Raw genomic sequence first — 10,414 nt, 5'->3', positions numbered from 1 at the left:
ATATGTTACAAATTTTAACTAGCTGGCTAATGTTAGCTAGGCTTGGGGTTAGGGGTTAGGGTTAAGGTTAAGTTTGGGAGTTAGGTTAAAGGGTTAAGGTTAGGGTTAGCTAAAATGGTTAAGGTTAGGGTTATGGGAAGGGTTAGCTAAAAGCATTAGGGTTAGCTAACATGTTAAGTACTTGCAATGTAGCTAAAATGCTAAAGTATTCCATGATGAGATATGAACTCGTATCCTTTGGGTTGCTAGATGTTCGCCGTATACGCCCACCCATCCATGCTGACCAAACACGCTCTCATTTTTGCCTTAAGTAACCATCTGTCTTATATAACCATACCAAACGTAACAGACCATACTAATTTGAGTGTCACCGGATTTACATTGTCTATGAGATCAGGCTTTATAATGTGATATTCATGTTCTAAAAGGTGCTGCCTGGTCATTCCGATGTCTGCATTGGCCATACAAGCATTTATTGTGATGCGGCCTTCACAGACGTCAGAGCAAACATGCCTTCTGCCAGAGCTGTTGTGAAGGAAGTTGTCAAGGAAGTGAGTCTGTGCTTATACAGGACCTCCCACTCTCACCTACCTTCAACCAATCATGTCAATGCAGAGCTAAATGGAGCCCTCCGCATTGTTTCAAAATTTGAGAGGAACACTGCAATGTGGTACGGAGATCAATTTGGCCTCTGCGTGCCTCATGAGGCTCCGCAATTGCGCCACACCATCCATATTGCGCCTCCGGCCACATTTTCGGATCAAGCATAAATTGAATTTAAGTCGCAGAAGGTCTCACCTAAGTGTGCGTGTGTGTAGTGGGAAGAGACTGCTCCTTGTGCTCACTGGGCGCCTGCCAGCCTGCTAGCACAGCCTAGCACTGGCTCGCCCAAACCCTTAAGGGAACCTAAGCATATTTAACAAGACCAAAATATACTTACTATGGGCATTTGTGTTGCTAAATGAAAACATGCTTGCGTTGGACGCCACTTTGATGCTCAATGGGGTGAAATGCAACACGAGAAAGTAGAAAAATAACCTTTCATGTCCATGACTGGGAATGTCTTGAATGAGCACTGAGCACTGAGTATTGGCATTGATGAAGGCATTGAAAGGTTCTGATATCGAAACTCAGTTTGTGGTGTAATTGAGGCGTTAAAAATGTTTCCTCAATGGACAAAGAGCTATTAAGATTAGTCAACCAGCTATAAAGTCCCAGTATTTAAACCCACACCAATCACTGACTGACATCCAGCCACATCTTCTCCATCCTCCATCCCTTCCTTCCACATGTTGATACATTTTTACCAATACAGTGATGTAGTGGTGACTGGAGAAGTGTGTATACTCTAATTTTGTCCAATTCTTTTTTAGAGTAGCTACCCTTTAATTCAAGTGTGCAGGCACCTAGTACTGTTGTTTGATTAGCGTTGTTTTTGTAGCACATGAGATGGAGTTTGCAAAAGTACGACGTAGACCATCCACTACACCAATGTTTCAACATGTTTCAATGAAACAAGGATTTGTGAATTACCACTACCCATTTCATAATGTTGACTGTTAGGTGCACTTTGGGCTGGTTCCTTGAACGCTGGACACAAAATAATCATGGACTTACTCCGCTGAAGGACAAGAGAGAGTGTGAGTGAGTGTCTGTGAGGAGATGAAAAGAGCAGCTGTGCCTGTGGTTCCCCACAGGACTCCTCTCCACTCAGGGGGATCTGGAGGCCGATTAGAGATGGAATCCTTGTGGCCTTTGTCGTTGGGGGTGACAGGACCCAGAGATCAAGGGTCAGTCAGCCCTCACAGATGGGAGTCAGTTGACCTCCTCTTCTAGAAGTTGGACATTGTGGATGGATGGCAGATATATAGATATACCACACTGGTGTTGAACATTGCAACCCAATCTGAAGTGATTTGAGGTCCCACTGGGCACAAACTGGTTAAATCAACATAATTTGTTTTTATTTAACTAGTCAAGTCAGTTAAGATCAAATTCTTATTCACAATGATGGCCTAGGAACAGTGGGTTTAACTGCCTTGTTCAGGGGAAGAATGACAGATTTTTACCTTGTCAGCTCAGGGATTTGATCTAGCAACCTTTCAGTTACTGGCCCAATGCTCTAACCAGTAGGCTACCTGCCGCCCCAAAATCTGTCATACTATTGTGACGTGGAATGTATGTAGAAAACACATTCGATTTGCAAAAAACAATGTAAACTGTTGTTTTGAGGATGAAATTTCAACAACCGGGAGTATGTCATCATTGTAACCAATTTTCAACGTAGACAACATTTGTATAAAATATGATGGATTTGTATCTTTGAAACAACGTCAGATCTTCAACGTTTATTTACTAAATGTTAATGATTTAACCCTACAAATTAAACATGCTAAACTTGGTGTTGAAGTTGCAGACATATTTCTGAGATCTTGTTGTGTGCTGATGAAATAATTATCTTTGATGAGACAGAAGATGACCTCCAGAAAATGTTGACTATTGTTCATTTATGGTGTACTAAATAAATCAAATCCAATTTGATTTGTCACATACACATGGTTAGCAGATGTTAATGCGAGTGTAGCGAAATGCTTGGAGACTAGTGATAAATCAAGAGAAGACCCAGATTGTTCATTTCAGAAAGAAGGACGTGTAGAGAAGTGCACACAACTTTTATTTTGGTACAACCTCATCATTCTACACTGGGCTCTACAAATACCTTGGTTTCACTCTGGATAAACACATGACCTTTGAAGATCCCATTAGATCACTAGCAGATGCTGTAGGTAGAGCCTTGGGGTCCGTTTTAAACCAAATGAAAATATGTGAGGATCTTGGTCCAGTGATGGACCATGCTGCTGGAGTTGTGACAATGTTCAAAACAGAGCAATCTGCTGCTTCTTGGTGTGCACAAACTGACTCCAAACCTGGTCCTCAGTGGAGATATGGGCTGGTAACCATGTGTGGTTAGACAAAAAGATGACATGGTACGTCTATAGAACAGATTGATAAATATGCCAGAACACAGAATCACAAAAAAAGTGTTTGACTGGGACCTTACGCATAGATATCAGTGGGCTAGAGCATTTTTATAAATGTTGTGAAACTGATTTGCAGTGTACACTGAGTGTACAAAACATTAGGAACACCTACCTACTATTGCATTGCACCCCATTTTGCCCTCAGAACAGACTCAATTCATCAGGGCACATGGACTGTACAAGGCGTCAAAAGCGTTCCACAGGGATGCTGGCCGATGCTGACATGCTTCCCACAGTTGTGTCAAGTTGGCTGGATGTCCGTTGGGTGGTGAACCATTCTTGATACACATGAGATACTGTTGAGGGTGAAAACCCCATATCCCCTTCAAAGGCACCTAAATATTTTGTCCTGCCCAGCGGTGAGTATATGCAGGTATACACCGTATACCCAGTCATTTTTCAGTGAGCATTCCATATACTCACTTCTTAATCCCCACTGATATGTATCAAAGTAGTGTAGTGCAGCTATACGCTCTATCAATTAATAGGGCTGATGGAACAGATCGCAATGTTTAGTTTAACATTTTTATAAACTGTCATTTCTCACCTTTTCAGCTCAGTAGCTCATAGGCAGTAGGCCTATGCGTGAATGCTCCAAAATACAATTTGGGGAAAAAACTGTAAGCGGTTTCATGGACAGAGATCAAATCAAATTGTATGTGTCACATGCTCCGAATGTAGACCTTACAGTGAAATGCTTACTTACAAGCCCTTAACCAACAATGTTTTAAGAAGTTTTAAGAAGGATAAGTGTTAAGTAAAAAATGGAGAAGTAAAAAATAGGATAGAAAGGTGACAAATAATTAAACAGCAGCAGTAAAATAACAAGCGAGGCTATATACAGGGGGTACCGGTACAGAGCCAATGTGCAGGGGGTACCGGTACAGAGTCAATGTGCAGGGGGTACCGGTACAGAGTCAATGTGGGGGGGCACCGGTTAGTCGAGGTAATTGAGGTAATATGTACATGTAGGTAGAGTTAAAGTGACTATGCATAGATAATAAACAGAGTAGCAGCAGCGTAAACGAGGGGTCTGGGTAGCCCTTTGACTAGCTGTTCAGGAGTCTTATGGCTTGGGGGTAGAAGCTGTTAAGAAGCCTTTTGAAGAATTCTGGTTACGGGACGAGCAGAGGCTTGAATTTTGTTTCAGACAGGGCGTGTTTGAGATTGCTTAGTTTGTTCACAATGCCTGGAGGAGAAATGTATTGTTTGTGTAGTGTGGCTAGATGGTATCTGTACTTGCCATGGTTATTGTATGTATATCATTTGTTAAAAGTTATTTTATTTTGAGTACAAGGAAAATGTTACTGTGTTTACTAGTGTCTTGTAAGCCTGTGTGGGCTGGGCACCGGGAGGTGTATGACACTTAAATAAATAATATCAATCTTTATCCACTATCAGAAAAAAACTACAGGCTATGCAGCACCTCCTACTGGAGAGTTGGTCTACCTACAGCTACCTACCCCGGCCAAACCCGAAAGACGCTGGGCCAATTGTGCGCCGCCCTATGGGACTCCCAATCACGGCCAGATGTGATGCAGCCTGGATATAGGCCTAGGGTCTCAAGCTTGGGTTGATTTCAAATGAAATATTCAAGTTAATAATTTATATGGTGATTCATGTCTCCATCTCAAGCCAAAACCTAAGTTAAAGAATAGGACTAAATCAAATCAAACTTTAAAGTGCATTTAAAATTGGATTCAGTCCTATTCATTATCTTAGATTTTTGGTTGAGATGGAGATGTGAATCCAACATATCAATTCATCATTTTAGAAAAACTGGAATTAAAGCAGACTAAAAGTCAGTAGCACAAAAGATACATCTCCTTCAAAGGTTGATATTTGGATGGGTTGACAACCAAACACAATTCAACATCCCCTTTGCAATACAGTAAATAGCCTATTAACAAATTATATGTTTGATTCACGTCTCCAACTAAACCAAAAGTTAAAGAATAGGATTAAGCTAGTGGCACAGATTTAACTATCCAAGCATTCGATACAACTGCTTTAAATGTTGATATTTGGTTACATTGTGAACAAAACACAATTCAATACGACTTTTGTAACATTGTAAATAGTCTAAAGTTGAGGCTATCTTAAAACGTAACAGTATTTATTCAACCTTAAAATGAGTAACACATCCATGGCCACAGGTTACTGTAACTATAAAAATATTCATATGTAGCCTAATCATAGAAAGTGTGCATGTTCAAGATATCATGCAAAGGTCCCAGGTCTGTGGAGAGATTTTCAGTTGCTATAATAATCTGTTCAGAATCTTGAACAGCATTAATCACTTGCACTATGTACTTTTAATGGAATCTTAACTGCAATCCAGGTCATTTGGTTGTGCAATTAGATGAAACAGTGATAACACATTAACTCATTGTATAAATACAAAATATCTGACATTGTATTCCCATTTGAACTTTGTTGTGCTTTTAGATGGTTGAAAGCATAGTGATTACACATTGGGAATTCAACAAACTTCTGGCTGTCTTTCTGAGTGGGTGAATAATGGTTGAAATCTCATTGAGCAACGTCTCAACCGATTATAACCCACATTTCCACATTGAAATGACGGCGTGAGCCCAGTGGGGTGTATTAGGCACCAGAAACATCAACGCAAACAATACATGCAGATATTGTAGCTTCTATGACCTAGAGTAGAAAGACAGATGAGTAACAAATCATTTATTCTTAACAAATAAGACAATGCTTTAGAGGAAAATATCCACAAGCCTCAAGTAATTCTTTTTTAGACAGGTCGTCTCTGTTGGCTGGTCAGACAAAACCAGAAAAAGTTGATGTTTCATCCTCAAGCAAACAGTTTGAAATGATAAGTGTCTCTAAATATTTGAAGAAGAAAACATATGCAGTGTTTTCCCAGGGAACATTTCCATGTGGGGCTCATATGGGTCAATGAAGGGCTGTTCCATGGATCACATGAGGGAAACTCAACAGTGACCCACAAAGTTATCCTCAGCATCTATATTAGCCTCAATGTTAACCCAATTGGGTACCTGCTAAGAAAACCAATTAGAGCCCTTGCCCAGTGGAAACTAATTTAAAACCCAGGTGGGGCCCACCTGGACATGTTGGCTGGGGTTGTTGCTTGAACATCTCAATGTGGTGGACATATGGTGCATTGACGACCAACAAGAGAAGACAAACACACCCAGGTATAAGGGAAGAAGGAATGTCGTTCTGGCTCTGGGGTTCCGAAAAATGTTCAATTGGAGCATCTCCCCCCACTGTGCAAAGCAATTATCATCAGTCATTAATAATAACCCTAATTTAAGAAATGTATCCCAGATAAAGAAAAAAAGAGAAACCACAGATGATCAATGTTGGATTAGTAATAAAAGTCTCAGTAGCAGTTGTGAGGAAACAACCCTTCCACATCCATAAATGGTAAACTGCCATAAAGTAGGCTGTGATTGAGTCATTAGTAACTCGAATAAAAAAATGTAGCCCAGAAAAGGAGAAAAATGAGTCAAAGCAATGGCAGATCAGTAACAAGCATCTCAGTAGCAGTTTGAACCATAGATGGCAAACTGCCATTAACAAGAACATTAACAGGTCAAGTACACTGGTGGTTATTCTACAATGTCTTCCTGCAAGCCCAAACTTCAAACGCTGGCCTGGAACAATGAGAATTCTGACTGGGCTTCCTGTTTCCTCCGGGGCTTGTGAAGTTCACAACACCAACAGCGAATGAAAGCTCCTCAGTGATGAAATCACCCATCCGGGTCAGAATGTGATTTGTGTCTCTCTCCCTCGCAGAGAAAAATTGTTCAAACACTGAGCAACAAAGTTTCTTGTAAAAACACCACCATCAATTTGATTTCACAAATTTTACAATATCTCTAGGATAGAAATCCCAGGCCTTGGCTACATATAATCCTACAATTTCTCCCAGGTTCTAGTTTCAAAATTCACAAGCTCTTTAAAACCATGGCGTTAGAAGCATACTGGGTTCTGTGAATGCCTATTATCTTACGTTGGCATATTTTCCCCATTTTGTGTTTAAACTCATTACCACTGTGTACCTTCGGCTGCTAATCCCTAAACAAACCGAGAGGGAAATCCCAAATCCATGTCCCAAAGAACTCCCTCCGTCTGGATTAGATTAGTGAAGAACACCGGCGAATCGAATCAGACTGCAGCAACACAAAGTAGGGATCAAAAGCTTAGTACTGAGACAGAGCCCAATAGGCTACAGCCAGATCTCAAGATTGCAATTGAAAGGTAGAGGAAAAGTGTAGACTGCAAGGGCCCTCCTGGTGAAGAGCTGAGAAGCTTTCTTTTTCACATTTTCAGCGTATTAGGCCATACAACGCACTGCAGCCATGTTAAATAAAAAGACTGTTGTCTGATTCATTGGTGGCCCTGGCCTGCAGCATGTGTACTACAGTGAATAGTTTACCATCTATGTCTGGCATGGTGGTTAAAGAAATGTAAACTCTGTTGCAGCAACAAAGTGAGTGAGGAGATTGCGTTCAGAGACATCACATAAGTTGCTCAATGACAGAAGTTGCTCACGATCCACTTGTGCAGGGCGGTAGGCAGTCAGGCAGCAGGCAGCAGACGCGGTGCAGTCTAGAGGAATTTGTCCCACATTTTCTGGCTCTCTTTTTCAGAGGAGCTGCACACAGAGTTTTGATGTGGCGCGTTGCAGTCTACTGACCACAGTCCTGTGGGAAACCACATGAGTCTGGCGTCACTTGGGGCTATAGCAGCTCATCCATATGAAAAGGGAAATAACAGTCACATCAGCACTATTCACTAATGTAAAAACACTATGGTTTGTATGCTTCACAAGAAAAGGTACAAAAACGTCTCCACAAAACAATTGTTGTACTACATTTGCTTCCAGCTCTAAAACATCTCCTGAGACAGTGTACATTACGTCTCCATGCCAGTGGCGCACAACAGAAAAATTATGTTATCGTACACTACAGGCGGACTTTGGAAGTCCACGCATGTTCTTTAGCCTGGTGACATTTACCTATGCTAAAAAGGCTGGTAAAACACGAGGGACTGCAATCCAGCCAGTATGACCAGAGGCAGGTTTTGAGGATTACATTCTGAGAGGATTGGAGAATTCAACATGCCAGGCTAAACACAGCCCAACATATCACAGCTTCAAACTGCATAAGACAATATCAAATCTGGTACATTCCTGCATCTTTTATATTTATGTTGGTATATTAATATGATTGTATATATAGATTTTCCTTTATACTTTGAAGGGCTGTAGGAATTCGCTCTGGAGTAAGGCAGCAACAAAAACTAAACACATCAATGAAAGGTAGTTAATTTCACACATATATTTTTGTTGACAAAGGAAACAAATCTTATCAAACACAAAATGTACCTTGTCTACTATTGCTGCTCAAATCTCACAGTCAGAAAACAAACACTGCTGGTAACCAATAACAAATAAGGAAATATGAAGTTGCAAATAGAATAATGAATATTAGAAAATGCCACATAATTGTTTTTTTTAACGATAATACAAAATCAATGAGTTGTCACAGTTCAGAACTGAAAATCTTGCCCCCTTGCGTTTTGTTGTAGATCTTGTCGATTGGAATTGAATTTCCCTGTCAGTCATCTGTAGCTCGAGCTTCTTTAGCTGTTCCTCCAGCCTCTTCACCACAGCCTCCTTCTCAACCAGCCTGAGCAGAGCAGAGGAGACCACACCTATGTTTAAATATTATTTGAAATCATTTCAAATGATTGATATGTGCTTGACTGAGCTTGCTTGACTAAATTTGACCAAGAGAATGGCCTCAAAACGGGGCGGCAGGGTAACCTAGTGGTTAGAGCGGGGTAACCTAGTGGTTAGAGCGGGGTAACCTAGTGGTTAGAGCGGGGTAACCTAGTGGTGAGAGCAGGGTAGCCTAGTGGTTAGAGCAGGGTAACCTAGTGGTGAGAACAGGGTAACCTAGTGGTTAGAGCGGGGTAACCTAGTGGTTAGAGCGGGGTTACCTAGTGGTTAGAGCAGGGTAGCCTAGTGGTTAGAGCGGGGTAACCTAGTGGTTAGAGCGGGGTAACCTAGTGGTTAGAGCGGGGTAACCTAGTGGTTAGAGCGGGGTTACCTAGTGGTTAGAGCTGGGTAGCCTAGTGGTTAGAGCGGGGTAACCTAGTGGTTAGAGCGGGGTAACCTAGTGGTTAGAGCGGGGTAGCCTAGTGGTTAGAGCGGGGTAACCTAGTGGTTAGAGCGGGGGGGTAACCTAGTGGTTAGAGCGGGGTAACCTAGTGGTTAGAGCGGGGTAACCTAGTGGTTAGAGCAGGGGGGTAACCTAGTGGTTAGAGCGGGGTAACCTAGTGGTTAGAGCGGGGTAACCTAGTGGTTAGAGCGGGGTAACCTAGTGGTTAGAGCGGGGTAACCTAGTGGTTAGAGCGGGGTAACCTAGTGGTTAGAGCGGGGTAACCTAGTGGTTAGAGCGGGGTAGCCTAGTGGTTAGAGCGGGGTAGCCTAGTGGTTAGAGCGGGGTAACCTAGTGGTTAGAGCGGGGTAACCTAGTGGTTAGAGCAGGGTAGCCTAGTGGTTAGAGCGGGGTAACCTAGTGGTTAGAGCAGGGTAACCTAGTGGTTAGAGCAGGGTAACCTAGTGGTTAGAGCGGGGTAACCTAGTGGTTAGAGCAGGGTAACCTAGTGGTTAGAGCAGGGTAACCTAGTGGGGGTAACCTAGTGGTTAGAGGGTAACCTAGTGGTTAGAGCGGGGTAACCTAGTGGTTAGAGCGGGGTAACCTAGTGGTTAGAGCAGGGTAACCTAGTGGTTAGAGCGGGGTAACCTAGTGGTTAGAGCGGGGTAGCCTAGTGGTTAGAGCGGGGTAACCTAGTGGTTAGAGCGGGGTAGCCTAGTGGTTAGAGCGGGGTAACCTAGTGGTTAGAGCGGAGTAGCCTAGTGGTTAGAGCGGGGTAACCTAGTGGTTAGAGCGGGGTAACCTAGTGGTTAGAGCGGGGTAACCTAGTGGTTAGAGCAGGGTAACCTAGTGGTTAGAGCAGGGTAACCTAGTGGTTAGAGCGGGGTAACCTAGTGGTTAGAGCAGGGTAACCTAGTGGTTAGAGCGGGGTAACCTAGTGGTTAGAGCGGGGTAACCTAGTGGTTAGAGCGGGGTAACCTAGTGGTTAGAGCGGGGTAACCTAGTGGTTAGAGCAGGGTAACCTAGTGGTTAGAGCGGGGTAGCCTAGTGGTTAGTGCGGGGTAACCTAGTGGTTAGAGCAGGGTAACCTAGTGGTTAGAGCGGGGTAACCTAGTGGTTAGAGCGGGGTAACCTAGTGGTTAGAGCGGGGTAACCTAGTGGTTAGAGCAGGGTAACCTAGTGGTTAGAGCAGGGTAACCTAGTGGTTAGAGC

Source organism: Oncorhynchus gorbuscha, linkage group LG07 (genome assembly GCF_021184085.1).
Source record: "Oncorhynchus gorbuscha isolate QuinsamMale2020 ecotype Even-year linkage group LG07, OgorEven_v1.0, whole genome shotgun sequence".
NCBI classification, from domain to species: domain Eukaryota; kingdom Metazoa; phylum Chordata; class Actinopteri; order Salmoniformes; family Salmonidae; genus Oncorhynchus; species Oncorhynchus gorbuscha.
Note: the sequence above shows the minus strand (reverse complement) of the source record.